Genomic DNA, 26,236 nt, shown 5'->3' with positions numbered 1-26,236 from the left:
TGTATACTGAGGAAAAAACCATTCTGCTTCAAGGGTATAGGCTTAGAACTTTTATTTCTTCTCTTGGTTCTCCCTTGGTTTTAAATGAGGTTCAGCACCTCTCCCTTGGAATCTCACTGCAATAATGTGGGTTCAGAGCAGCTGTTTTTACTTCACTTGCTGATGGCTGGCAGGAGATAAAATATGGAGGAATAAATTCTGCCTGGTTGCTACAGGTTGCATCACAGAGTCACTGACTGGTAGGTCTCTGAGAATTGCTACTGATAGATTTTATCTTGGTAGGGGTAAGAGCTCATGAAACAGGATGACTCAAGGAATGACTAATGAAAGCTTTATGATGAAACTTTGTCCTAAGGCAGATCAACTGTGACCAAAAATTATAATCAGGGAGTTATTTGACAGTCTAGGGTGAGTGAGCAAATGCCCTGAGTCCAGCTTCTTGTGGAGATGTCTTTTCAATGTAAAATCCACTAACTCAGTTTGTATCAATAAATGTCAGTGGGGAAAGCCATAAATGGTGATGTGGCATGGTGGTGAACTATGTAGTTACCCCTCAAGTGGCTTCACCCCTTTAGAGCTGGGCCATTTAATGAGGCAGATGATATTGCCATTACTTTGTTTTTCTCTTTTGTAAATAAATCACTCCAGTCAGATGTACACACACAGCTTTGTTTTGTGTGTTCACGTGGAAATGCAGGCTCCAGGTCTCTCAGGAACAGTCCCAGCTACCTGAGGAACAGTTCCAGCTACTCAGCTGGCACTACATTATCAATATTGGCATCCCAATATTTAGGTGGGCCTCCTATGCAAATGTCATGGGCAGTCCCCCTGCGTGACTCTAATTTTATGCCTCTACCAAAACATCTTTCTTCAGCTCCTTGATCCCAGGCCCTGGAATTCACAATGTTTTACAAGTATCTTTGCTTTTCTCGTGACACCAGTAGCTCCTCTACAACCCCAAATCATTAGTCACACACCTAAGTCAAAGTGGAGGTGTCACCTACAGTTTTGACTCAGCAGTGCTCAGTAAAATTACCTCCTGCCTTCCTGTGCCAAGGGTCACATTTTCTGTACAGCAACATCTGATTTCCCCATTTCTGCCATAACGCATCATTTTCCCTGGAGAAGAACAAACTCCCCCTTTTGGGCAGGGTACAAATGAGGCAGGATGTGCTCAGGGTGCGGAGGCGTAAAAAGGAGGACATTTGCAAGTTTTGCTCTGGGCAGTCAGGAGATGAGATGGGGATCAGTGAAGTCAGAGCTGTAGCCTTGGCTCTGATAATGATTTTCTGTGTGGCCCTTTGTAAGCTCTTTCATGTTTCCACATCATTTTTCCCAATCCCAAAATGGAGTTCGAAATCATCACTTCTTAACACCTCCCCCTCCACACACACACATACACACACACACGGAGTTGTGAGGAGGTTTAATGTTTATCTCAGAGGCTTTGAACAGTATCATATATACAGGCATTTAGACCCCAGAATGAGCTTTAGAAAAACATCAGTAAAGAAAACAGCATTTATATTTTAATCATATTAATCACAAATTTGGGATTGAAACAGAATAAGTGATTAACAAACCTGCAAAACGAGCTTTATTTCATTGGCTTGAGCTGCTTTCTAGTTCTGTTTGTGTACGTCAAAGTGATGTTCAGTCTTTTTAAATGAGTCACAGGACTGGAAGAACAAAAATATTTGATGGTAACATATAGCAGCAAAACAATTACTCTTTTTATTCTGTCAGGCATCATAACCAGAATAGCAAGTTAGAGCTAGAGGTCTAGGCTGGTAGTTTCTTTCCACATATCAGGGATTTTAGATCTGCTTGCAAGACAGTGAAACAGAACTGAAATGTCAGAAAAATTAAAAGATAATGCTAGATCAAACAATAAAAGCAAGCATGCCCGTTAGGATACAACTATTTACATTTATAAAGGTGCTACTGATCAGTGAGTCCATGCAGTATTCTCACACAGCACAGCCTTGTCTAGCAGTTTTCTGTACCTTTATCCAGAGGAGACTCCTTTCCACCCTGCTTGCTGCATTGCACCACTGATTTAGTGAAGACATCATCCTCATAAGGATGCTCTTCTAACTCACCTCTGAAATCCGCTTGCTTTTCTCCTCTGACAATTAGGTTTAAATGTGCTGCAGTAAAGTACTCATCCTTAGCAGTCGTATGGCTTTTTAAGTGATAAACTGCATTAGCAAATTTCTTATTAGATAATCTATCAAATGAGGTCATACATAATTTTAGCAGTCTCATCTTGATTTATAGCATGATCACAGCAAATTATGCATACACAAGCCAGCATGCTGGCTGTCAAAGTCAGGTATTTTTACTCTGCTAAAGAAACTATTTCCAGGCCAGCTCAGTGGCCTACTGGTAGCACTCTGCAAAACCACCTTGCCCAGTTTGCAGGACAGCCCTCAAGCTCACCCCCTCACCTCTTATTAGGACTGATGAGAGTTGGAGGCGGTAGGCTGAATCCTTGCTTCGTACTTCCTAACAAAAATCCTTACTGGAGTTTATTCTAACAGGTTTTCCATACTCCCCTTAAGTGAGGACATGGGCTCGCTGGAAGGGTGAGCTGATGTATGGGGAGACTGTGTCTGCGGGATGCTGATCTGCTCCCTGCCTCCCTTCTGTGTTCCCAAGGGAATGAAAAGCGAGTTGGAGTGAATCATCAGGCAGCATTGCGCACGACTGTATCAGAGTCTGCTTCCCAGCCGGGGCTGCTCGGGCCAGCAGAGGCTTGGTCGCCTGCACCCACGAGCACTGGAGGAGGCAGCGCTCCCACATCTCCTGCCATCTGCACTGGGGAGCCATGGCACCTGCCTCGCTACAAGCACACGTGAGGAATACAGGGAAAAATGGAAAGAAGCTTCAGGAACAAACGCAGTTTCTGAGCGGCCCTTCACTAGTGCTGTTGCACTGTTGCTCCCTGTACCCAGGGTCTAGTCCCCACACTGCAAGTAAATTGCTCCTGGGATCCAGGAGGGACACGATTCCTATCCCCTGGCTTCAAACCTCTGCAGATAACTTTTCATCCATTGAGATCTATCTGTAACTACAATATGGAGACCCACAATAAATTATCTGATCTTGCCTTTCTCTTCGCCTTCTCTCGCCTCACATTGCTGTTTCCAGGGTTTAAGCAGTGCCGAGTGGCCAGAGTATGTGTCATCTGCATGGCTCTGGATAAATTTTGTCTTTCCCACTGGACTTGTAGCCAAAGCCTGTCCATAAAGGACCAAGCGTGATGGAACAAGATGTGTTCCTCAGCATTCCACGCATCTGCCCCTAAACGAAAACTAAAACCTATATGAAAATCTGAATAAAAACTTCCCCAGGGAATGTAAGATCATAGATGCCCAACTATCACTACATGAAAACTTCTTGAAACAATTAGTACATAGATCTCCATGTTGTCTCCACAGTAATATTCTTGGAGTGAGAGACTGGAAGAAATCAAAATCATTTATCAAAGCGAGCAAGCAAAGGGCATGCTTTCAGTGGATGGCACTGCTGTTTTGCACACGCTATGGTAATTTTGCCTAATCCTACTGAATGAGCTTTTCATGCATATATATGTGTGTGTATGCATATCTGTCACGAGTAAAATCTATTGTATCCTCAGCTGACAAGCTGTGTGTGGCAGATTGCAGCAGGCTCTGGGGAAAGAAATTCATGACCCAGGCTAAGAGTAGAGTATAGGACTTCCCTCTGTGGCTCATCATCCAGAACAGCAGCAGCACCACCTCCCCATGCTGGTACCAGTCTGGGGTCCCTCTTCTCTCCCCTCCTTTTACTCCTGCCAGGGTGGCTGAAGATGCAGCAGAGAGGACAGTGAGAAGGGGCTTGCTTCTTCGGGGCACAGTTTTACAGTGAATATTTGGCAAGTGATGGAGCCACCCGGGTTGTGCCAGCCCTGCAGTGAGGCTGTGCCACAGGATGGAGAGGGGTGAACGGGCGGGAGTAGAGAGCTGGCTGCAGAACGGGTGAATGGAACCCCCCAAGCACCTGAAGATGAGTGCTGAGAGAGGGCGAGGGGCTCTGCAGACACCCCCTCAGGCCCCACAGCACCACCTTGCAAACAGCAGCCTCTCCCCTGGCTCCGGAGCAGCACCGACTGAAGGCAGAGCTGGAAGCAGGGCAGAAAGCCTCCTTTGGTGCAGCGGGCACTGGGCTCCCCGAGCGCCCTGCCTGGGCCCCGGACAGGGACCCGCAGGCGGGCAGGGCAGGGGGCACAGCACCATCTCCCCACTTTGCCTCCGTGGGGGTCCCTGGGGGAGCAGCTGTGGCACCCCCGGCTCCGTGGGGCGATGGGGCCCCCCCAGCAGCCCCGGGTTGGCCGCTCCTTCTGTAGACCTGCCTCTGCAGAGGTGTTCGCAGCCATTGGCACGGGCGCTGCAGCGCCGGTTGCCTGGCAGCAGGAACGCGTCCTCTTCCCCATGACAAACATCTCCATCGACCCAGACCACCTCCCGTTTCAAATGTCTGCCCAAGCCGGAAAGCTCAGCAAAAGGAAATGTAGCTCACCGAACTGAGCTGAGGAAGCCCGGTTTCATCACTGGAATAGTGCAGGGACCCTTACACTGATCGGCTGCCCCACAGGTGAATTCATCCAGCACCACGAGCAAAATTCCGTGTGCTTGGCCATTCAGCCCAGATTAGCACTAAGAGAACAAGCTCCCTTAAAGAAATACATGCTAATCACATGAATATTTAGCTTTATACAAAACTGTCAGAGGAAAAGTAAGTGTGAAGCTAAGCCCCGGGTCTGCCTTTTTGTGTCTGGGTGTTTGGGTCCTGCTGAAAACACATCACCGTGCTTGATGTGCTGAAAGAAGGCAAAGCGTGGGATTTGATCAGAAGCACAGCGTTGCTCTAGGTCTCTGTGCCTTACAAAGCATGTGCACCGTGTTGATCTGCGTGCCACTCCGTCCAGCTGCTGCGCTGTGGGAACTCTGGTGCTGGTACTGCAGCAATCACAGGATTATGGATTTGGGAGACACAGAAATCACCAACTTCAGAGATATCCATCTTGCTTCAAAGAAAGCAAGCCGTTATGAGTCAGGCAGATTATCTGCCAGCAGCCCACTGAAGAGAGCTGTCTTCTGCAGAGGGGTGGAGGACGGGAGGATTCCTGATGAGTGCAGCAAGGGTGAGGGCACAGGCTGGCAAGGGAAGGGGAGAACACAGCAGCTGCAGTCTCCATGCCACGGTGCCAGTGCTGTGCATGGAGCACACGGGAGAAGAAGTTAGGGGACTCTTTGCCCAGGGGACTGTGATGAACTGCAAGGATGTGGATTTGGGCTGCTCAGGCTCTGTGAAAAGCTGGGTTTGATGGAAGTGCAAAGGTGCCCAGCAGTGCTGAGCTCCACACCACCACAGCTGACCGCTGCATTGCAGGGCAGGATGGGTACCTCTACGCTGGGGTGCAGTTATTTGTAGAGACAGAGTACGATGAGACCCTCTCCTCTTGCCTGCAGGAAGGCTGAAATAGGTGTGGCCTCAGTCATTTGCTCAGTCTACTTTGAAAGAGAAGATTTGTCTTGAGGAGGCTCAAGCTACATGAAAGCAGTCACAGCAGGTGCAGAGGCAGCTCCCTTCTGACTTGACATGATGTGATAATACATATCCTGCCATTGAGGAGCTGCAGCTTCATCCTCAGCAACATCAGCATCAGCCCACCCCACCTAGAGCTGTGGTTCATGGGAGCCAAAGCCAGGGCAAAACGAGAGGGGCAGAGACCATCTGCAGGGAGGCACCTGGCAGAGGAGCACAGCAGCTCAGGTGAAGAAGGAAATCCGTGGGGGGGAATGCGCGAGAGGAGCTGTGGCACTGTTGAGGTTGGGAGGAGGGTAGGGAGGAAGGGCTGCTATTTAATTGCCAGCCCCGGTTCCATCAGCAAATAGGAGGACGAGCTGTCACTGGTGTGCAAAGTAGCAGATGGCCTAATTGTGAGATTTCTCCCTTGCAAGAGCAAAATGCTATACTGTTTTTAACATCCTTGCCTAGAGCTAGCTTCAGATACAACCAAGATATATTGTGCTAGAAATGTGCTCTAGTGATAATCAGGAGAAAGCTGTGCTTGAAGTGACATTTAAAAAATAATTATTATGGCCTATTGCTGTTAGTCACACATCCCAAAAGCTGATCTAGCTAAAAGAGCTTTCCAAAGCATCTTCTGCTCAACAGATCATCTGGAAATTATTCCATCATTGTGTCACCATGTCTCGCTTTATAACCCCCAGGACACTGTCTATGTATGCACACCATTTCTTCCCTCTTCTTGGGGGAAAGTAATTCTCTCCAGCTTCTGATTTTTCTCATGCAGCTTCAGCAGGTTTTGTGCAGTTTCTTGTCTTGGCCATTTTCCTGGAGAGCACAGGACTTCCTTTCCCAGAGACAGCTCAGAAGCATCGCCACCTCGTCTCTCCTTGGGTGCCTGTAAGAGCTCAATGCTCTGCAGAGCTCCAGGCCTGCAGGCAGAGACAGCAGAGCTCGCCAGTGCCACACTAATATCAGGTGCTTGAAACTTTATATTGAAGGTGCAGGGTTGTTACTGGTGAGCCCTTATGGCAGGTGCATTTTGTCAGCTTCAGCTCTGATCTGAAAGCAGGGGAGAGGGCAGCATTTCTCCCAGCTGGGTCAGGTTTGCAGGGAAAACTCTGGCAAGGACTCATGTGGAGAGAAAACTTTGACTAACCTGTAAATCTGCTAATGTTACTTATCAGCGAGGGCAAAACTTAGGGCAAGGATCAGCTTGGAACGGAATCAAGTGAATGCTCTGTTTGAGGATAGCAGCCCTTGTTGATTTTTTTGCAGTCCACTGACCATATTTTTAAGGACATTTGCCTGCTGAGTATGGCATGAGCTGCCTCTTTCTGGCAGGCCTTTAAATTCTGTGATGTCTGTTGGGGTTTTCTGGTAATAAAGGGGCTTTAATGGGTTATCCGTACGCTCCTAAGTATCTCCCAAGTATGGGGATGTATTCAATCTTCTTTAAATCTACCTTTCCCTTACTGTCCATCTTCAAAAGACTCTTATCCATGCAGTAGATGCCTGTGCTGCAGCAGTCTGTCCTTCCCATCCTCTCCTCTGACTTTCTTCCCCTGCTTGCTCAGAAGTCTCCTGCTAAAAATCCCCCAGCTGTGACATACCAGCCCATCTCCCAGATCCCACTGATTTCATGTCTCTCTCAGCCTCCATATAAATCTCCCTATCTTCCCCTTCAAGGTCCTCTGTAAGTTACTTTGCCTTTAATCTCATTCCTCCCACTCCTCCTCCTGTCTGTATTCTCACAGTCATCTCTCTTTCTGCTCATTTTATCTTGTTCTTGGATGGTTCAGTCTTGCTTTTTTTTCTTCATACTCCTCAGACACCTCACTCCATCTCCCATTTTCTGTTAGCCAAACACTTTTCCTCTTGTTCTGTCAACTCTACCTTAAATCCCTATCTTTTTCTTCCTTGCCAGCATTAACACACCACATGCCCTCATGCAGAGTCATCTGAGCTGCTGTCCCACATGGTTTTCCTGGAGTGCATGTTTTTCACACCAGGTATTTGTAGTTCTCCTATAGTGCACACCCCACGGATACAAACACAGGCAGGTCTTTTGAAGAACAGCAGTCACTGGTAAGTAACCATGCATTATTAATCCCATTGCTTATATGACACACAGAAAACTTTAAACTTTCTGTAGCTGGCTAATAAAGGGATCTTTTCTGTGTTGATGTGAAGGCACACTTTGAATGCTCCAACTAGGTAAATGCATTAAAATGAGTGTTATTTAAACTTAGAGTGACTGAAGCTTCCTATAGGCAGCAAAGACATATGAGGGACATAAGAAGCAGACTATTAGAAGAGGTTTGAGGTCTCACTTCTACATTGTTTTGCACTAGCACATCATCAGTGGCTGCATTCAAGTTGCCTTTAACGTCTTTACATTCCTGCACATGACAAATAATAGGGACTGGCTCCCACAGAGCAGAGGAAATACAGCAGCAAGTGTCTCACGTCCATTTCTCAACTGTCATCAAATAGCTTTTATTCATGGCATAGCACAAGTGTCAGCCAACTGGCAAAGGCAGCCTATATTAAAAATGTTGGGGATTATTCATGTCAACAGACACAAGGGAGCTTTTCTCAGTCAGTGGATCTGCACCAGCAGTGGTATGAAAATGCAGCAGGTTCTCTACAGTAATCTCAAATCTGAATAACTTTAGAAGGAGGCCAGCAGCAGACTGTCATTTCCAAGTACAGTTAAAAAATTAATCTAGCACAGTTACATGAGAGCTTGAATAGGTGAGAGGTTTAACTGTGTGGTTAGATAGGAAAGGCCATAAGGATGTTATCTAGAAAGACTGAGGTGATACTTTTAAAAAAGTGCTCAAATTGAAGATGGTCTGGAGGTTGTGAGCTGATGGTGGCTCTTCAGGTTTGTTTCTGATCACACAATTAGCTGTTAGGTCTTTAGCCTGTTTGATTGCAGGCATTTACTGCACTGTTTTGAGTATGATTTCTATAGGCCATGTGATTTGTCTTTTAGGGACAAGGTGCCATTTGGAAATTGATTCATTCTTTCTCCTTTTAAAAGATTAAAAATTAACATCCCTGTTTAACTGAAAATAATGTTTATTAAATTTTTGAGATTTTTAATAGGAAAAAAAGTAAGATGGACACAAGCAGTAAAATTGCTTACCTTTAAAAACATCAGGTAAAGGTGGAAAAGGGTGGAGGTTTCAGGTGTCTCAGGTTAACTATTAAGGACAATTCCCTGACTGGTTATTTGAGTCCCACTGTATTTGCAGAAGAGTACTATAATCTGTCATCTTGCATTTTGAAATGGTTGCTTTTAAAACATATGGCCTGCTTCTTTTTCCCCTCAATTATTTTTGACTAGTTTAATTTTCTGAACTCCATGCTAACAGTGTGGATATGAAATCGGGAGCAATTTAAGTGGAAAATAAAAAATTAAGGCCTATGCAAGTCATCATGAGTAAGGTGACCTGATCTGCTCTGACACAGATCTATGTTCCACTTATGCTTTGGAAAACTTCGGATACTGTATTTTTGTCAAAACCTAATTTCTGTACAAATGTGTGATGCAGAAGGAACCCAACCAGCAAAATCCTCAGATGAATTCCATGGCATCTCCATGACAACATATAGATGCATAGTCTGCTATATGCATCCTTACTGGGAGACTGACTGCTCCTAGCTTTTTCCCACGCTGAGCTGAAAGGCAGACTGACCAACAGGCTGCAGAGGATGTTGCTGGGATTTAAATGTGGAAACTGTAGATCATGTTTCATTCAGGGTAAACCAGAGGCAAATGGAGCAGCCTTACAGAAGAGGTGAGCCTTGCACCACAGCTTCCTTTGCTGAGGCTGCTTGGTCAAGTAAAGGAATGGGTACTGGCAGGTCTCCATTGAGTCTGAAAATTCATGTGGAGGACCTTTGCAGGGCTCTGCAAGTCTTGCCAAAAGCTTGTCAGTGTGACTTACAAGCACGATGAGATAAGAACGGAAGGTAATTCGGGTTAATAAGTTATCCTGAGAGAGTTTTTTTTCCCTGCACATGGAGAAGGAAAGGGAGAGTGATCCAGTCCTCTCTCTCTGGTGAAGAACTCTGAACTCTGTGGCAAGAGGTTTTCTTTCCACTCCCTGGCAATGTGTAGGAAACCAGGGGGGGCAGGCCGGTGGCATGTTTCATGTTAAATCCAACAGTAAATGTGGCCATGTGGCTCTTGGCTCCCAGCACAGCCAGGAGCATGACGGTGGGGTCAGGAGACTGTCCCTAGGGCTGCCCTGCAGAGCATGGAGTGACCCTGTGCAGCCGCAAATGCTGCTCCGCACCTGCCCTGGGCACTGCTGCTGCAGGGCCCCCGCTCCAGGTGCACGTGGGTTCCAGAAGCGTGGGATGGATCCAGTAAATCCCCCCTCTGGGCTTTCTTCCTCGCCTGCTCTTTCCCCTGCTCCGTCCTCCTGTGCCGGGGTGGGTGGCAGGGCTTCGCTGAAGGGTCAGCGGCCTCGCCGTGGCCGTGGCGGCCGGGCCCGCGCAGGCCGCTCCCGCAAAGCAGCTGAAGTGCTGTAATTTCATACTCCGGCTGACAGCGCAGGAACTCCTTCGTCTGCCTGTCCCCCGGCGTAGGGGTGGCCCTGGCTGCCACAGGCGCTCCTGGCGCAGTCGGTGGAGCTGTATCAGTGTTTGCAGTGTTTGGGAAAGATTCCTACTGCAAACGGGGTAGTGGGTGTAACCACGTAAGTAAAGTACAGTTGGTCCTTCCGTACTTCTGCTGTTGGATGGAGAAGTCTTTTGCACTCCTACAGCCTTCTAAGTAAGGCTCCTTAGGCACCTTTACCTCCACTCTGCTGCTCAGCTTTCCGAGGAACAGAGATAACAATATTGACCTTCTCAGTAGAGTACTTTCCCATTTTTTTTATGAGATGTGCTACATAAAAACTGATTGTCAGGTTTTGTTCAGCTATAAAAATTCCTTAACAGTGGGGCATGGTATGTTATCAGCCATAAAAAAGCCCTTATGTTGATCTTTAGCATTTAGGGATAGACCTTTGTTCTGCTTAGTTACTTATAATCTTTGGAGTGGTTTGGCCTGAGTTTGGTTGTGCGGGTTTTTTTGCTGCTTTCTGTGTGCATATATATTGTGTACATATGGTTGACTTTTGCTTCCACTAGGGCCAAAGATCACTTGGTTTGGTTTATTGTACAGATGTCAGCCAACATCAGTTGAGTGACTGGCCTGTGATCTGCCATTCAGCACATTTCCTCTGAAATATTAGGGAAACTAGTTTGCTAACAGACAAGAAACTGGGTAAAAACCCCACTGAATAAAGAAGGACTATGATCCCCTAGAAATAATCTGCCTTGGCTTCAGCATCCACTCTATGAACATTTTATGCTGACAGACAGAGCTTGTCCATTCATTGCAAATAGCCTTTTCCTTTACCATAATAACACACATTTCTCTCTATGTAGCCTCTGAAGAAGAAAAGAAATTCCTTTTTTTGTCCCTAGGGCAGTTAAAAGCTTTGTCCCCAGCCTGGACAGCACAGTGCAAGGATGGCAGTGTTGAGGAGTGCCCAAGTTCATGGAAGATGGCATCTGGGCACCCAGGAGCCTTAGGTAGGTTCCTAATAAACAGCATTTCCAGTGCAATATCTAGCTGTGAATACCAGGAAGTTGTAGATGGACAAAAAGCCGTCACAAAGAATATTAGTTCAAAGTCATGATCATAGAAGAAGCAGCAAAGCCAAGCCCCAAGTAGTTCCCATGGCCTAATACATCTTGCTCTGGCAATGCCAGAGCGGTGTATAAAATGTGGGGAAGCCCTGGTGCTGGGCTGGCTGATCCTGGAGCCTGAGCTCTCTGGTTACAGTCTTGGGAAGTGGCAGTGGTGGTGGGACAGCACCTACAACAGTGATGATCCAGTTTAGGGTATTAACCATTCTTTGTCTTAATAGATCACTGAAACAATTGGGGCTTCGAAGGCTCCCTGTAAGGCTCTTCAGGAATGTGAACCCAGCAGCAGGAAGGTTTGGGATTAATCTACCCATTCAGGTAGAGATCAGCTTGAAGGCAACAATTTCCTTGAAAGGTGGAAGAGAGGCAGAAAGACAAGAGAGCCAAACAGGCTCAGGTGTAGCTGGAGGAGGCCTCAGCAGTGTGACCCCAAACAAAATCTGAGAGAGGGATTTTGGGCCCAGTGCTTTCAAGAAAAAGACACATAGAATTGCAAACAATCTTCTTCCTTCTTGTTTGGCCTTGGTTTTAAAAGTTCAAGGACAAAGAGCTTTGTGCATTCAGTGTTAATCAAGAGCACTGATATAAGGAATTACCAACTCCATCAGCATTCTCATCCCAATGGAACCAACCCAAAATAACTCTCACCCCAAACTGATTGGGGCTGCATAACTGATATGGGCTGAAAATAATAACGGTTTATATATTTCTTAAGAGAAAGTTCTGATTTTAAAGAGAGTTGAAGGCAGCAAAGAGTTGGATAGGCTATTATTCTCCAATCAATTCAATTTTTAAGTCTTACTTAAAGAATGCTAATTTTAAATGAGATATTCTTCTGATCCTTTCTACAATTGAAGGGATGTAAATTCACATTCATAATGAATGCTTTTTTTTTAATATTTGATTGCAGTAATCCAAATGATCCTATTTAATATCAAGGACAGAGCTGGTATCTATTTTTTGATAACTGCTTTGCATAGCATACTCCATACAGTTAAAATTTTTTGAGAACGGTTTTAGAAGACACAACCCTTTGGTAGGACAGTCCTGGGGGTGGCATGAACAGGCTTCTCCTGCAGAGCGCTGGCCATGGTGCCAAAAGTCGCAAATTCCAGGTTCTTTGTCCTAATAATCTTTTACTGCCTTGTTCTAATCTCAAGCATGACCTGCTACGACAGAGCAGAAAAGGATGTGATCATTAACAACTGTCTCCTCTTTTTAGCTTTCACTTTACCCTGTTGTCAGGTCTTAGTTTGGTTGCGAGTCTTCCTACCCAGTACCCTCTCAAGTCTGAAAACAACCTCCTTCAGCCTTGCAAGGTTCATTTGATTGGCTTCTCATCCTCAAGGTGATGAATTTAAAACATCACAATCTTTGGAAATGAAACGAAATCTTCAATTCTCAGGACTTTACATAGAAAACAGTTTCGGAGGGCTTTTGACCAATGCAAGTCAGTCTGATAAAATTCCTTAGAACAACGTAGGTTTTGTGAGAAAGTGTGAGAAATGCTATTTGTTTTTGTGTCTAATATAAATAACAATCATTATTAATAGAATAGGGAAGAAGACAAATGCAGATGTCATAGATATGTTGGTGATAATGGGCTGTTCATAACAGGAATACTTTTGTGTGTTCCATGAGGTAATATATAAATATTTTAGTTGAGTGGAGTTTTAGGTCAAATATAGCTTTCTTAGGATTTATTAAAGATCAAGAATCAGATTTTCAGAAAAGCAGCAGTTGAGCATAGTGCAGATGAGATGCAACACTGTCCATTGTGACACCTTCAGGTATCCTGAGCTGAAAGTGACAGCTAGCCAAGGTCACATGGAGTCGCAGGTCAGTGGTGTACCTGCTAGCCACTACAGGGCTTTATCATGAATTATTATGGTTCAGATACTATGTTGCCTGCAGTTTGTAGATACTGAAAGAATTTTAAGAGGGACATAGTCAGAATTTCTCAGTATAAGACCAGAAGCCAAGCATTTCACTTCTAACAGAGATTTGCTTCATGGCTTCAGACAAAATACCCACTCTCCCTTCATTCCCTCTCTAAATAAGGGCTAGGATTTGTGTCTCATGGGATGTTGTGAGATTAATTTTTTCTTGTATGCATAAACCGTTTTGAAGGTGGAAAGGTTCAAGTCCCTCTTCACAACAGCCTTGCATTTACAGTACAAATGGAGCAGACCCCTTCCCTCCTCAGAAAGGGACAAACAGCTTGGAACTCGGCAAGTACTCTATCCAGCTAGAACAAATACAATTTTGCAGTCCATTGATTTCCATTTACAATGCCAAGTTTTATTTGATTTATTTTTTTTAATATCTACATGCCACAACACCAACTTCCTTCCCCCCCCCTCTTTTAAATGAAGTGTGACTGGCACGTGGTCCTCATTAGCTGAGAGATTTTGGGTAAGTTAAGGATCAGCAGACAGACAAAACAGGGCCATTTTTGGAAAGTGTTGATGATGCAGCCCCAAGTTGTTTTCTCCTTATGTGAGAGAGTTTAGGATTTCTGAGCATATTGGACTACTGTGCAGCTGCATGGACCATGTAGGGGGGCCTCACACATACACAGATAGGGCCAGAGTTACACACCTGCATCCTAGGTGCTGTTTTTATGACTCTCAACAAATAATGGTAGCAAATGCACGACTATTACTCAGAGAAAATTCTGTCCTCCTGTGTGACTCTCCCTGCACTCTGTGCTGCCCAGCACAGTGCTGCAAGGCATCAAGCCAGAATCTTCCTGGTGTTGAAAGGCTGGTGCTGAGAGTGGATACTGGCTTGGGATCTTCTCCACAGAGCCTGGTTTGGGGCCCTTACACCAAGGGGGCATGCACCCTTCCAGCTTCCCTTCAGCTGCTGTATGGGTCGCTGTCGCTGTGACCGTGACTAAACAGTGCCGGCCACTACTGAATGGCAGAGGAGCCCGAGGCAGGAGGGTGCAGGTGGTGGTGTCTCACCCAGAGAAAGCAGGCTACGGCTGCTGCCACAGGCACTAGGAGAGGTGGGGATGGCTGGGAGGGAGGAGGGAGAAGGGAGAGAGAGGGAGTGGCTACTGTCAAGAGGAACCATGCACTGATACGCTCTAAACTGTGGGAAGAAGGAAAGTTCTGGCTGATAATAGAAAGTATGCACAATACTTAGGGGTTACAAAGAGAATTTGACCCATCAGTGAATTAAATATGGGGAAACTTGCATTGTCACTGCTCACTCTGACTGGTGCTTATGGGTGAATGGAAGATTGGACTGTCAGGCTGTCAGCTCCTATGAGTCCCAACTTTCCCCTGAAAGGGAGATGGCCATTTTCCCAACAACGGCCCCAGCTCTTTCAGTTACAGCCAGTCAAGTCCCATGACATCAAATATTAATCTGGCACAGAACTGGGGCTGTCCGAGTACATTTTATAACCAACAGCATATCAAATCCTTTGGACCTGATGACATTCCCTTCTTTGTTGTCACATCAGTCAGTCACTTTAACCCAGATTCTCAGTCAATTCAAAGGAAAGAGAATGGCACTTCAGAGAACTGACTACTGCAAAAGTACTTTAAAAAAATGAACAGTAGGAAGGCAGGGCTGAACCTCATCACAAAAGATCCCACCATAAAATCAGGAGAGCAAACAAGAAGCCTTAGATGACCTCACAGCAAGAGGCTGTGTTGCTGTTTTGCATACATACATACTTTCTCTGCAGGGGCAGGCCTTGGATCATCCCAAATCTAGTCTTTGGGCTCCCAGTTAGTTAAGAGCCTTGGGCCTGATCTTTTTGCATAACAGCATTTATATTCATTTTATAACAGAATTTCTGTCTGTATAACAGACATTTCTAATTCTGTGAAAGCAAACAAAGCTCAGAAATCAGATTTCCCAGGTGGAGCATGGAAAGGCAGGGCCAAGGTACTGGTCTCTTCTAGTTTTTGTTGCCTGACCATGACCTCTGATCTGGCAGAGAGATGCTACATTCAGAGGAACTCTGTGTCAGGCAGCTTCTGCCTATGCTTTCTCTCGCATTCAGAATTGGCATGATGCTTTGATCCGCTTCTAGTTTTGCAAGGAAAAAGCAATGCTTAAGACAGCAGAGGGCTGAGCATACAAGCATAGCACATTAACAACACCATTCCAGAGGGCTGGGGGAGGGGGCAGGAAATGACAAAAATGAAAAGAATTTCGCTCTTCTCTACACAAGCCTAGAGACGGAAAGAGAAAATTATAACTTGACCCTTAATTATTCAAAGGAAGCAAAGAAAAAAAATTTAGGATAAAGAAGATTCCTTCCTAATAACTTGAAACAAAAGCCAAAGCACATTAACATATGAGGACTGGAGGGTTTAGAGAAATAGCTGGAAATTGCATGCCTATAATCTTGGAGGAAAATATAGGAACTCCCTTAATTCAGTAATACACCTGGCATGCCTCAAGAAAGGGAAGGTATCGGTATTGGCTCTACTCCTGACCTTGTTGTGTGCACAATAGATGGCTCAGGGGACAGGTAAAGGGATTGTGCCATGGAGTTTTCTTTCAGAAGGTTTTTCTGAGTGGGCTGGAGTGGGAAAAAGGATCAGAAGCGCAACATGATTATTCTCAATTTTAGAATCATCTATTAAATGATGGTTAGAGGCATAAGCTACCTGAGCTATGCGCAACAGTGTACTTCAGGGTTCTCTGAAAACTGGTAAGAGCCTTTGGTATTTCCAAAGCTGGGTACAAGTACCTGAGCCTGAGCCGTTTATATTTAAGAACAAAAAGTTAGCAAATTAAAAAAAAAAGAGACCTAAACATATTGCTTAAGGATGTCTTGGAGAACTCAAGAAGTCACGTGAAAAGCTACTTCTATGGCAATGGAGTACAAAATCCAAATGAATTGCTAAGGCTCAAAAGCAATTACTGTCTGGAAGGATTGATAATCTTGTGCCTGTTCTAGCAAGTGTTTGAACATGCATGTGGACACACAAACATCCACAGCCCATCTTAGTTGCTGGTACCCTTTGGGGCAGCTTCAGCTGCAAGGACAAAAGCAAAATAAGCACAGGGATGGGAAGACCCTCTCAGTCCTTGGTATTTCCATTACAGGAGTTTGCAGCATAGTAGTCAATGCAGCAGTTATTCTGCAAATGGAGAGCTCTGGTCTAGGGCTGTCAGTCTCACACCCACTGTTCATGAACACCTACATTCCAATTAAAAATAGAACTGTAAGACCTGTGAATACAAATGGGCAGAAATGTTACTATTTAAAGGGAACTTCTGGAGAAACTGTGTCATGTATGTAGCTCTTTCTAAAACGCCAACGGCGCCCAGGATTACTTGTTCTGCAGCCTCTGCTTTCTGTGTCCAGCCAGTAGATGCATGAAGCTCACATCCTGCATGGGACTACCCCTTCTCCCAACTGCCTGCCTCCTACCATGCTCCACTTCACTACTGCTTAGGCAAAAGCAGTAGCCAAAGTTGGGAAAGGACTGGAAATCACTTGGGTTTGCAGGTGGCAGCCTTAGTGGTTGCCTGAGTGATCAAAGCTGGTGGCTTGGGGATGAGCAGCAGGAAGTGAAGAAGGTGTGCTCGCTGCCTCCAAGGGATGCTCCAGCAAGGGAGAAGCAGCTGGAGGGAGAGCGCTGCGGGCCAATGCCACCCAGCCTGGCAGCACAGCTTTCTGAAGCTCTGGTACCTTCAGACAAGTGGGACACGGATTGTCACAGGCTGTGACGAGTCATGGAGGTGTGAGGGGAGCGGAGGGAGGGCAGGATGATGGACGATGACAGTGGAGGCACTAGGCTGGCTCTGTGGTGTCCCATTCAGAGGTTCAGGTGCTTTCTCAACCAATCCTTTGCTCAGTGTATGTTGGCCAGTTTTAGTGGGTGTTTGCACGGTTCTCAGCTTTCTGAAGAAGCGAGGTGACTCCCACTTAAGCATTACTGTTATTTAAGGAGGAAAGCAGGGTGTTTGAACAGGAATGAAGGCATCAATACCTGGTATCTCTTTTGCCAGGTAAGCCAAGAGCATGAATGGATGTTCTGCCAGTCTCAAGGCATTAAATATTTCTGCTTTGACTTACACCATCTCTGAGCTGTTGTCAGAAAAACCATTAGCTGCTTACATCCAGACACTAAGCCAAATCCTGGCTCCAGTGAGGCCAGTCATAAAACTCAGATTGATTTCACCAGCAATAGAAATTAGTCTCCTAGGCAGTGGTCAAGAAGGAGCAGTTGGATGGCAGTTTGCTATCACCTAACAGTACAAGTTTATGTTAAATTCACCCAAGGTTGTGACGTACTGAAAACTGGTGTGTGAGTGTGCATACAGCACCAGGGCATGGCAGTACGGCACTAGGAGACCTAGTGTTGGTAGCTACTGAAAGTGATTTCCAAACTTTTCTCTAAGTACCGATGACTATTTTAGGAATTGAGGGACATGGACATCCTGGCCCCCAGCTGTGCATGACTGACAGTGTCTTGTCTATCTCATATCGCTTAGCTGAAAATCTGTTCATTTAATTACTCAGCCAGACAGAAATATTAAATGGTGTTCCAGAATTCTTTATTATGGTATATGCTTTCCAGTAACTGCCTCACTTGTTCTCTGATAGCAGTGGGGGAAAAACCCTCCCCCTGGGTTTTTACTGCCTGTAAGAGTAAACACCTCTTAGAAAGAGATTTTGTTCTTTAGCCCTTTTCTGTGTCCGTCTGCATTTACATTGGTCTCAAGAAGATGTGCAAATCACTATGGATGCTCTTCAATGTCCATTTAGATTTTCCCCTTGCTTTTAAGGAAATGCTCATGGACCATATTTTTTTATTTCCTCTTTGCTTTTCATTGCTTTGTAATTTCCCATTGTGACCACTTTTTAAACACATTATTTTCAGACTGCATTCTGCACACATATGAAATAAGTTATATTTTGTTCTGTTCTAGAGCTAAATTTTACATTCACCATTAATCTTAACTATTTCCTCTTAGGCTGCATAAGAAAATCTGCAATTCAGAGTCCTGTGTGCTGTCCTGTGGTAATTCAAGTCTTAGATTTATTATATTCACCAACAGTAAATACTGTATTCGTTTTTAGAGAATGATCCAATCTGCTTGTATTTCCTGATCTTCCTTCTCATTCCTTTGTTATGATATGCTTTTTGCCTCTTAATTGTTTCCATACGAAATGGCCTCAGTCAGAGTGGCTGCAATGAATAACGTCCATTTCAAACTCTCAGGGTTTTGATCACAGCAGATAACCATGAGCTAGTTACTCCCTGCCTACAGTAGCACTCCTTAAGGACAAGTAATAAGTTCTGCAGCATTGGTAAATGAAAAACACCAAAGACCAAACATCGCAGGCAAAAGACAGCTCAGTTAATGTGATTTCTGCCCTTTCAGCCAATAATCTTGATCCCATTTTTGAGTTCTGAACAGGCATGAAATTTTATTTTCAGTATGGCTGAATAGCATTAGAAACCAACCTAGGTTGTTTAAAATGTCTTTTTTCAAATAACTTGGGGGGTCCCTTTTATGTTTTAGGTACTGAGGCTGCTTTATTGAAGCATAAATCTGAGCCCCTTCAATGAGGCAGAAAGCTCTGCTGGTTCTTCTGCATTTCATGGCTCAGTACAGGGCTGGATGCACTTAACTGGGAGGTGTGAAGGAGCATCCTGGAAGAGATGGAAGCTAAATATATTCTGCTACAAGATTTCTTCCATTCCACTCTCCACCCCCAGAATCCAGAGACTACAATGGCTTATGCAGGGTTTTACATATGCAGCTAATGGTGGAGGGAGGAGAATTCCCACGGATAAAGAGCCTTAGCCCAGTACCAGCACAGCACACAGCCTGAAGTGGTGCTGGGGTGGATTCTAAGGAAAAACCTCCCATCATTGCTTCCAAAGAGAGGTCCTACACAATTATTTTTAGGAAAGGATTCCTGGCCAGAAGGACATCCTTTCCTACAGCTTTGATATAGGCACCTGGACAAGGTGGAGAGGGGATGGGATTTCATCTAGACCCCCTGCATTTAGTGTTTCCTCTTATTTAGCTCCAAGGGGCTTCCTGGTTTGGGGAGTTTATTTTGTTTCAAGCCCCCCTCCGACAGCCAGATGTGTGCGTGCCTCACATGGCTTGCAAGGCTGAAGTGCTGTGGTCATCCCAAGCCCAGGTGCCTGTCAACCCACCTTCCAACTCTTACAAGAGCATTGCTTGTGTGTAAGGAGCCCAACTCCATAAAAATACAAAAGAGCAAATAAGAGTTTCCTCTCATTTGTCCCTGATTTTATGCTTATATAATTCCACTAATTTCATTTGCATGAGAACAAAACCAGACCTCTAGTCTCTTGCTAGAAATTATTTTACAGGGCTGTTATCCAAACCAGGAGGCCGAGCTGGAGTCTACTTCTCATGCAGAAACCACGACAGCGGAAGTGACACTCAAAGTGGTTATTTTATTCTCACTCTATGTTTTTATGCATGTTTATGTATGTTGATTGTAGTGGGATGGGGGCAGAGAAGAACAGCCAAGCAGCCTTCCCTCTTCTGCACATGATTGTCTAGCTCACTGTTTTTATCTCCAGGTACACAAAAGAAAATGAAACCATTAAAAAAGATACCTGTGAGCTGTAAACTCTGAGAGGAAGAAATTACTGTCGGTTTGTCAGGTTTGTAGGTGAATTACTTATTTATGTAGTTCAATAGATTTAATATTACTCACAGATGAAAGACACAAGTTAAACATGCTTTGCAAACACACGCAGTGCCCTCTCATTTACTTGAGAATGGGTCAACTTAAAATTGCTCCTGGACAGGCACAGATAATTGAGTGGGGGAGCAGAAATGAGGACCAAAGGAAAGCAACCCAAATTGCTTTTAAAAGTTTTAAATAAATATGCTGCTGGAAGTGCTATAAAAGATAACACAAAAGAGCCAGCTAAAATTCATGGCTCAAGCTCAATTTTTTGCAAGCAATCATAAATCCTAATTTCAGCAGCTTTGTGTTCATCTAGGGGCACTGGACAAGCGAAAAACAGTTGACCTCATCATCATGTGAAGTTTCCTATTCCTGTCCTAAGTTGTCATTGGTAAAAGCCTGCAGCAAAAATTCCAGTTGTAAACAGCGATGTGCTGCCAATGTTTCAGCAAGGGTAGCCCACATTTTTTCCTTTCTGCAGCTGTAGCACAGCTTGTGCATAAGGGGCTCCATGGCTCTGGAGGAGAGGGATGCAGATCAGCCCTCCCAGCCCTGCCTTCGTTTGCTTCTCTGGTGAAACATAAATGCCCTTTCTCAGGTGTAACTAAAGAGGGAGATGCTGTAATTTGGCAATGAACCTTGAGAGTCACCAGGTCTTGTTTCTAGGGAACTGCTCATGGAAATAGGAGTGAGAAACCCTTACCCTCCAACTGCACCCCCTCCAACTGCACAGCACAAGGATGCGTCTGCAGGTCTTGCACCCTCGCGATTCATTCTCAGAACTTGTGGCACTTGTCCGTACCATCCTTCTGGGAGTGAGGCAGGACGCTTAATTTTTGGGTGGCTGACCAAGTACCATATGGGTGATGCAGCAGCCCTTCCAGCAAGCAGATATTCCTGAAATGTGGGGTGAAATTCAGCTCACCCGGACAGCTGTGGGTTAGACTTCGCTGCAGAGCTGAAGGACGTGATGCAGCAGAACAATTAGTTCCCTTCCAACACATCTGCCAAAGGCAGCAGGCACGTGCCTCAGCATGCAGCTCCCACTCTTACCTGCGGGATGGCTCCCTCAAATTTAGTTTTAAAAATATGGGGATTAGCGACTACTTATTAGGTGTCTCACTACCTGCCCAACAGTTTTCCTTGGTGCAATTAAAAATGTCTCCAGAATGTATAATAAGAGTCAACTGAATTGTTACAGCATCATGTAGACAATGTACACCATGTGGAAAAATACACTTGGGATCTGGTAGCCCGTGACTGAAACAGACAAAAAGAAAAAAGCTCTGGGTAAAGGAAATCAGAAAAAAAAGAGCTTTGGAGAGAATTTCAGGGATAGTAACCTCCCTTTGAAATGTGTCTGTGCAGTCAGTGTCTTGGAGAACCTTGAAAATGTTTGTATTCTTTTCCTGCTTTATGTCCTTAAAAATACCCCACTCATTTTTTCTCCCCCTCAGGCCTAGTCAATATTGTCATTAAGCAACTGAAGGACCTTTTCTAAACAATTGGAAAAAATGTGCTTGTAAAACTGTGCAAATACCTATTTCCAAAAATAACTAAAACTGCTGTGGTTTCAGGGACACAAGTGATGCATTTTGAAATAGGACTAAATGTTTATTTACATGAGAGAGCATGCTAGCTCTGGTCCACTGAGAAAATAATGGGCATTAAACCCTTTACAGCATACAGTCCAGTGAATAAGAGGTAGATCAGAGTGGTTTAGTGATCTACCTTTTGTTTTTAAGAAAAACAACTCACTTTGAGGCTGAGCAAAAGAATAACTATTTTGTTAACAACTTATCTCTTTTGAATTTAAAACTCTTAGGACTTATTTTAAATGTAATGAAAGATAACGAGAGGCACAGCAAGAAGAAGGTTTCTTGTGCCCTATAGAAAAGTATCAGTCCAAAGGAGGATTGTCAGCTCCTTAACTTGGTCTTCTCTGTGTCACTGAGTTGATGTGATGAGGCTTTAGTACAGTCTTACCCAGCCAGTTGTGGATTTCCTCCGAGGCACAGGATGTCCCCAGAGGTAAGAAAGCTGTCCCATGCCCCCACCTGCCTTCATTGCCCAGCGAAGGAGATGGCACGAGAGGGAAGAGGCAAAGAGATGCAGCCTAAGCAACAGAGGGCTGTGATACTTGCCTGCTCGAGCAGTTCGCACTAATTTGAGCAGCCCAAAGGTCACAACTATTTATGCAGATAAAAGGTCAATGGCGAGCTGGCATGTGGCTGCAGGCTATCTTGGTACGCACTTCACCCGGGGCACTGGTGCAGGCTTCTGATTCACAGTTTGTCTTTCTGCATGAACTTTCAGGCCAAGCTTTGGCTGGGAAAAAAAATCTCTGCCATGGGAGTTGACACAGTTAGGATCCAGATGCAATTTTTTTTGTGGCTCAGGCTCATCTGTAGCTAAATCAAACCTTTGAATCACTATTTATAAAAGCAGCCAAATTCTGAACTGTTTGCTCAGTATTTAATTGGCCCTTGTGTTGGATAAACCCCTCTGAAAGCATGCCTGAGTGCAGATAGAGGAAAAAGTGAGTAAGATGCTCAGGATGTGACCTGCTGAAAGAAAGCCAGTGAAAAGCCTACTGAATTCAACAGAGGTGGATTCTTCAGCTGTCAGTGTGTGTGGACATAAATCTCTTTAAACATGCAGGATCTTAGAGCACAAAACTAAATGACAGGATTTGAATTTCCAGAGCAGTTTCAGCTTGGGTGAAACAATGACTGTTTAGGTGAAAAAGGGAAGTAAATATACTTTGTTAATCTAGTCAGATTCTACACTGTATTTGAAATTTTACAGTCAATAGGTGCTTCACCCTTTGCTGTCATTAGAAGATTAAAATATATTTTAACTTTCAGTTCCAGCAGCTAGCTGTCTACCTGCACTGATTTTAAGGAAAATCCTTTTGACTTCTGCTGTAAATCAGTCCCATATGCCCTGGTTCCCAGTAGGAAGTATGCAAAATATGTTGTGACATTTAATTACTCCAAAAAAGGTAATGGGAAAGCATCATCACATCGATTTGTTTTTCATCACAGAGGTATTTGGCACCATGCCCTAATTAAGGTTGCAGCAATAACTCCATTATAAGCAGTGTTTGCCTCCCCTGGGAATTTTTTAATAGGAGTTACCTATTATTCTGCCATTTTTGTTTGTTAATAAAGAAAAAAATACGTTAGGATTAAAATCGTCCATGTAGAAAGCCACCAAAACTAAGAGTCTTCAGATCCAGAAAAGCATATTTTTCCTCTAGCCATTTCTTCCTGTCAAAATGGAGAATTACCAAGTACTTCCTTGACCACTGTCTCCCTAGATCTTCACGAGGGGAAGTTTAAACAGTGCTTGGACGCATTTTGTCAAGTTGTGATGATAATAACTGGGTGGTGCTTCTCATGGATGAAGGCTTCTGCCCCACAGGTGGGAGAGCTGGTGACTCTTGATGACTTTCTCTTTTTCTTACAGCTCGTCAAAGGAAAGAAAAAGAAGCCTTTGCAGAACCTGAAGATACTGGAATACATTCTGCAATTTCCTGGACTTTATGCTGCCTCTTGTAAGTGTTATGATATTATTTCCAGTCCCTAGAAAACAGAACTGTACAATAGATGATGACTGGGGGATTTCTGTTATCTTGGAGCAAATATGGGGTTTATGCTTTCCCTCCTATTAAGGTACTTTAGAAAATGAAACACAGAAAAAGCAAGATCTTGCTCAGTTAGTGTGAGGGCTATCTATTCTTGTACTTCAAGAACATGGTTTAGAAATGGAATCTCTTACTGCCTCTGCCCAGACAGCATTCTCATCTTCCAGAATGATACACTGGTGAAATGAAGACCTGGAGCCAGGTCTGCCTCAAAAGAACACAGAAAATACTGTAGGTTTATGGACAATATTCCATCAGAAATCCTCATAAAATTGAAGCAGTTGTTTACCTCTTTAAAATAATAAAAAAAAAAAGACTGCAAGTCCCACTGGCTTTTTACTCTTAATCCTAGTCTAGAGCCTATGATTAGATATTGTGCCTTTCTCCAGCCCCCCAGTTTTATATGAGGGCACCCATCTGCCTTTTTTTGACCCTCCTGCCTTGTTTTGTGTTAGTGAATGGTCACAATACGGTTAAAGAGTCAGCTTTAGGTCACCTGAATCAGCTTTACAACATCTAGCCTTGAGGAAGGGAGCAGTGTAATCCCCACAACAGAGCTCTGTATCCGCTGGCCGCAAATCTGCCCAGCTTCTCCAGCGGGTCTGGTGCTCCGTGGAAGGCACCACACTGCTCAAGCTACCTTGGTATCCCTGTCTGAATTACCTAAAAGCTGATTGGGATATGCCTGGGTCACCTTCAGCATTGACACAGCCACGGCATATTCTGAAAGCGTGTAATGCACTCCCTTCTGCCATGTACTGCTCTTGTCTGTGCACTTCCTACAGAAAGCGAAGTGTGGGAGGAATCACCTGTCCATATTCCCTAGGGGAAGAAATGTCATCCTTGCGATTCATGGGCACTGTGCAGTCCAGGTGTGAGTGCTCCAGGGACAGGACAAGGCTTTCAACATGCAAGGAGAAAGTGCAGTTATTCCTACAACCATGTTTATCTTAGAGGAGATGTCTTCCATCCACCACCGTCAATAAACCTCTGGTTTTTTCTATCCACTGCTGCCATCCAGGTGAGGCGAGGGTAGCCTCCCAGTTCTCAGCATTCTGGATTGTTTGATCAGTAGATGCTCTCAGAATACCAGAAACTGAGATGTCTCATTTAGCACCTTAAAACTTTGTAGACAACTAAGTTTTTCCTTGCTGAGGGCTGAATGGGCCTTCCAAGTACATCTGGGTGGATAAATATTGATTTCCACCTTAGTTTTATGCCCATAAAGCTGGAACTGGGGATAAAGGCCTGTCTCAGGGGGGCAGGTTCTGTGTTACGGAAAAAGCTGGAAAAATCAGACCCATTATGGAAAAACAGCCATGAGCTATTTTCCTTCTGTATGCAGCAGTTAAATGCTAAGTGTTAGTACTTGTGATAAGTAGAGAACTTTTTTCTTCTTACCTCAGAAATTCACTTATAAAATTTGCAGTTAATTTCTAATTAGGTTGTTTAAACTATTACAATAATCTTGAGGAAGCAGCTATAGCATTTTGTACCATGGCACAGCATTCTGTGTACATCAGTCCAAATGATCCACTAAAGTATTATTAAAATTATAGAATAAATTGCATTTACACAATATTAAATATACAAAAAAGAGTAACTGTGAAAATTGCTGGCATATGCAGCTCTTCTAACCTTGGAACCCAAATTGCTTTTCTAATTTGCTGCCCTAATCCTGAGACTGGACTTCTATAAAACTGCATTTCTGTCTTGAGGGAAAAAAAAAAAGCACAGATCACAAACATTGACAAATCTATTAAATTACATAGCAGAGAGAGAAAATATCACGTTAAAAAGACTGAGGTGGTAGAACTATACCTGACCATTGCAACAGAGCAATTACCATCATTTCCCATTATTGCTCTGTCAGAGGTGTCAGAGTCGCAGACTGCAGCTGGGGCTGGTCATTTGATGTATTTTCCTGCTTCTCATGGCACATGCAGGCTGCAGAGAGTGTCAGCTAGGCTGCTGAAAAGCAACTCTGCCTCTCTAGGCTACCCCAATATACCTGAGGATCGGCTGGTTTGCCTACCTGAGGTTGCCAACAACCCGTTTGTGCAAGGGGCAAATTCCCCCCTCTCCCATTAATTTCACCAGGGTGTTCGCTTTAACGCTTAGTAATGCCACTGGAAGTGTTGGTGTAATTTCACGGGTAGTGTAATTGCAAGTTAACTTCGTGGCTGATCTCTTCAACAGATGGAAGCAGGGTGGGGGTGGTGATGAAACCCACAGGAAATGGGTGCTGCTGAAGGAAAATGCAGATGGAAAAGAGGAGACACATAGGAACAGAGAAATGGAAGAGAGAGAGATCAAGGAACCAGGGGACCTAAGAAACATACGGCAGAGGGAGGATGCTCTGAATGACCATTTCTTTAGAGAAAACTGAACATAACTAAAAAGAGTATGAAGAATTTAATATAAATTACAGACACCAAATCCTTTAAGGGACATCCACAAAAACATACAATACGGTGGTCAGGTTCTCTGGGACCCTTGCATTCAAGTCCCTGCTCCTCAGCAGACCCTTAGGCCATAATTAGCAAGCCTACCTCTTATTCATGCTGTGGGCCTCAGGTTTCCTAAAGCCTCCATGCTCAAGATGACCAGGGGCAAACTCCAGGAACAGGACTCAGACCTTGCTGTCT

General features: G+C 44.5%; 2 long non-coding RNA genes across 3 annotated transcripts in view; one reads left to right on the top strand and one right to left on the bottom strand.

The window, feature by feature from the left end:
- The window catches only part of LOC121675782, a 48,897-nt gene extending 25,032 nt beyond the window's left edge, over positions 1–23,865 (top strand). For both annotated transcript variants that reach the window (XR_006020216.1, XR_006020217.1), the window contains exon 3: positions 23,411–23,865. This is a non-coding gene — a long non-coding RNA (uncharacterized LOC121675782). The remainder of the gene's footprint in view (positions 1–23,410) is intronic.
- LOC121675783 lies at positions 1,504–2,676 on the bottom strand. The gene is made up of 2 exons (XR_006020218.1): positions 2,007–2,676; positions 1,504–1,679 (listed from the first exon to the last, which is right to left on the bottom strand). It is a non-coding gene; the product is annotated as an uncharacterized LOC121675783 (long non-coding RNA).
- Positions 23,866–26,236: the final 2,371 nt, after the last annotated feature.

Source organism: Corvus kubaryi, unplaced genomic scaffold (genome assembly GCF_017639235.1).
Source record: "Corvus kubaryi isolate FWS band 111438036 unplaced genomic scaffold, C.kubaryi_AGA036_p1.0 76, whole genome shotgun sequence".
NCBI classification, from domain to species: domain Eukaryota; kingdom Metazoa; phylum Chordata; class Aves; order Passeriformes; family Corvidae; genus Corvus; species Corvus kubaryi.
Note: the sequence above shows the minus strand (reverse complement) of the source record. Positions and strands in the feature narration are given on the sequence as shown.